This window comes from Arachis hypogaea, chromosome 9 (genome assembly GCF_003086295.3).
Source record: "Arachis hypogaea cultivar Tifrunner chromosome 9, arahy.Tifrunner.gnm2.J5K5, whole genome shotgun sequence".
In the NCBI taxonomy this organism is placed as follows: Eukaryota; Viridiplantae; Streptophyta; class Magnoliopsida; order Fabales; family Fabaceae; genus Arachis; species Arachis hypogaea.
The window spans coordinates 65,002,322-65,006,204 of record NC_092044.1 but is presented as its reverse complement, the minus strand read 5'-3'; the positions used below and the strand labels follow the sequence as shown (position 1 = coordinate 65,006,204).

At 42.2% G+C, this 3,883-nt stretch overlaps 1 non-coding gene across 1 annotated transcript; it reads right to left on the bottom strand.

Moving 5' to 3' along the window:
- Positions 1-552: 552 nt before the first annotated feature.
- LOC112713919 (small nucleolar RNA R71) lies at positions 553-656 on the bottom strand. The gene has a single exon (XR_003158879.1). It is a non-coding gene; the product is annotated as a small nucleolar RNA R71 (small nucleolar RNA).
- Between the last annotated feature and the right edge of the window lie 3,227 nt (positions 657-3,883).

The following is a 3,883-nucleotide window of genomic DNA, read 5'->3' as shown; positions in this document are numbered from 1 at the left end:
TTCTCTCCTTTCTCATATGAGCAGGAATAAGAAAAAGGCATTCTTGTTGAAGCTGATCCTGAACCTGAAAGGACTCTGAAGAGGAAACTAAGAGAAGCTAAATTACAACAATCCAGAGACAACCTTGTTGAAATTTTCAAACAAGAAAAGGATATGGCAGCCGAACCCAACAACAATAATGCAAGGAGGATGCTTGGTGATTATACTACACCTACTTCCAAGTTTGATGGAAGAAGCATCTCAATTCCTGCCATTGGAGCAAACAATTTTGAGCTGAAACCTCAACTAGTTGCTCTAATGCAACAAAACTGCAAGTTTCATGGACTTCCATCAGAAGATCCCTACCAGTTTTTAACCGAGTTCTTGTAGATCTGTGAGACTGTTAAGACTAATGGAGTAGATCCTGAAGTCTACAGGCTCATGCTTTTCCCTTTTGCTGTAAAAGACAGAGCTAGAACATGGTTGGACTCACAACCTAAAGATAGCCTGGACTCTTGGGATAAGCTGGTCACGGCCTTCTTGGCTAAGTTCTTTCCTCCTCAAAAGCTGAGCAAGCTTAGAGTGGATGTTCATACCTTCAAACAAAAAGATGGTGAATCCCTCTATGAAGCTTGGGAAAGATACAAGCAGATGACCAAAAGGTGTCCTTCTGACATGTTTTTAGAATGGACCATGATAGATATATTCTATTATGGTCAATCTGAGTTCTCTAAGATGTCACTGGACTATTTTGCAGGTGGATCCATTCACCTAAAGAAAATGCCTGCAGAGGCTCAAGAACTTATTGACATGGTTGCAAATAACCAGTTCATGTACACTTCTGAGAGGAATTCCGTGAATAATGGGACGCCTCAGAGGAAGGGAGTTCTTGAAATTGATGCTCTGAATGCCATATTAGCTCAGAACAAAATGTTAACTCAGCAAGTCAACATGATTTCTCAAAGTCTGAATGGATGGCAAAATGCATCTAACAGTACTAAAGAGGCATCTTCTGAAAAAGAAGCTTATGATCCTGAAAACCCTGCAATGGCAGAGGTAAATTACATGGGTGAACCTTATGGAAACACCTATAATTCATCATGGAGAAATCATGCAAATTTCTCATGGAAGGATCAACAAAAGCCTCAACAAGGCTTTAATAATGGTGGAAGAAATAGGCTCAGCAATAGCAAGCCTTATCCATCATCTTCTCAGCAACAGACAGATAATTCTGAGTAGAGCACCTCTAATTTAGCAAACTTAGTCTCTAATCTGTCTAAGGCCACTTTAAGCTTCATGAGTGAAACAAGGTCCTCCATTAGAAATTTGGAGGCACAAGTGGGCCAGTTGAGTAAGAAAGTAACTGAAACTCCTCCTAGTACTCTCCCAAGCAATACTGAAGAGAATCCAAAAAGAGAGTGCAAGGCCATTGACATAATCAAAATGGCCGAACCTAGGGAGGAAGGTGAGGACGTGAATCCCAACGAGGAATACCTCATGGGACATCTCTCAGGCAAGAAGGAGTCCCCTATTAAGGACCTAAAGGAATCCGAGGCTGATATAGAGACCATAGAGATATCATTAAACCTCCTTCTACCATTCATGAGCTCTGAAGACTATTCTTCCTCTAAAGAGGATGAAGATGTAATTGGAGAGCAAGTTGCTCAATATCTAGGAGCCATCAAGAAGCTGAATGCCAAATTTTTTGGTAATGAGACTTGGGAAGGTGAACCTCCCTTGCTCATCAGTGAACTAGACATATAGGTTCAGAAAACCTTACCTCAAAAGAGACAAGATCCTGGCAAATTCTTAATACCCTGTACCATAGGCACCATGACCTTTGAAAAGGCTCTGTGTGACCTGGGGTCAAGCATAAATCTTATGCCACTCTCTGTAATGGAGAAGCTGGGGATCATTAAGGTACAGCCTGCCATATTTTTATTGCAAATGGCAGACAAGTGAGTAAGACCAGCGTATGGATTGGTAGAGGATGTGTTAGTAAAGGTTGAAGGCCTTTACATCCCTGCTGATTTCATAATCTTAGACACTAGGAAGGAGGAGGATGAATGCATCATCCCTGGAAGACCTTTCCTAGCCACAGCAGGAGCTGTGATAGATGTTAACAGAGGAGAATTAGTCTTTCAATTGAATGGAGACTACCTTGTGTTTAAAACCCAAGGGTGTTCTTCTATAACAGTGGAGAGGAAGCATGAAAAGCTTCTCTCAGTACAGAGTCAAACAAAGCCCCCACAATCAAACTCTAAGTTTGGTGTTAGGAGGCCACAACCAAACTCTAAGTTTGGTGTTGAATCCTTACATTCAAACTCTAAGTTTGGTGTTAGGAGTTTACAACATTGACCTGATCACCTGTGTGGCTCCATGAGAGCCCACTGTCAAGCTATTGACATTAAACAAGCGTTTATTGGGAGGCAACCAAATTTTTATTTATCTAATTTTATTTTTCTTTTATTGTTCTTTAATGTTTTATTAGGTTCATGATCATATGAAGTCACAAAAAAAATACTAAAATTAAAAACAGAATCAAAAACAGCAGAAGAAAAATCACACCTTGGAGGAAAGACTTACTGGCATTCAAACGCCAGTAAGGAGCATCTGGCTGGTGTTCAACGCCAGAACAGAGCATGGATCTCACGTTGAACGACAGAAACAAGCAGCATCCTGGCGTTTGAACGCCAGGAATATACCCTAAGGAGAGCTAGCGCTGAATGCCAGAAATAAGCATGGAACTGGCGTTCAACGCCAGAAACATGCTGCAATTGGGCGTTGAACGCCCAAAATAAGCATCACTTCGGCGTTTAAATGCCAGAATTGTATGCAAAGGCGCTTTACATGCTTAATTGGTGCAGGGATGTAAATCCTTGACACCTCAGGATCTGTGGACCCCACAAGATCATCCCAAGGTCTGTGGATCCCACAGGATCCCCACCTACCTCAACTCACCTTCTCTCCTCTTCTTCATATTCATCCTCTCTTCCCCATAAACTCTCTTCCCAATTACCCCCCTTGACCACTCACATCCATCCACTCTTTCCCATAAACCCCACTTACCTTCAAAATTCAAAATTTCTTTCCCACCCAAACCCACCCTAAATAGCCGAACCTACTCCCTCTCCCCTCACTATATAAACCCCTCCATCCTTCTTCATTTTCACACAACACAACCCCCTCTTCTATACCTTGGCCGAATACACCTCCCCCCACTCTCCGCCATATTTTCTCTTCTTCTTCTTCTTTTCTTTCTTCTCTTGCCGCGAGCAACATTCTATGTTTGGTGTGGTAAAAGCATATCTTTTTGTTTTTCCATAACCACCTATGGCACCTAAGGCCGGAGAAACCTCTAGAAAAGGAAAAGGGAAGACAAAAGCTTCCACCTCCGAGTCATGGGAGATAGAGAGATTCATCTCTAAAGCCCATCAAGACCATTTCTATGATGTTGTGGCCAAGAAGAAGGTGATCCCTGAGGTCCCTTTCAAACTCAAGAAAAATGAGTATCTGGAGATCCGACCTGAGATCCAAAGAAGAAGTTGGGAAGTTCTGACCAACCCCATTCAACAAGTCGGAATCTTAATGGTTCAAGAGTTCTATGCTAATGCATGGATTACTAGGAACCATGATCAAAGTGTGAACCCGAATCCAAAGAACTATCTTACAATGGTTCGAGAGAAATACTTAGATTTTAGTCCGAAAAATGTGAGATTGGCGTTCAACTTGCCCATGATGCAAGGAGATGCACGCCCCTACACTAGAACGGTCAACTTTGATTAAAGGTTGGACCAAGTCCTTATGGACATATGTGTTGAAGGAGCTCACTGGAAAAGAGACTCCGAAGGCAAGCCGGTTCAATTAAGAGGACTAGACCTCAAGCCTGTGGCTAGAGGATGGT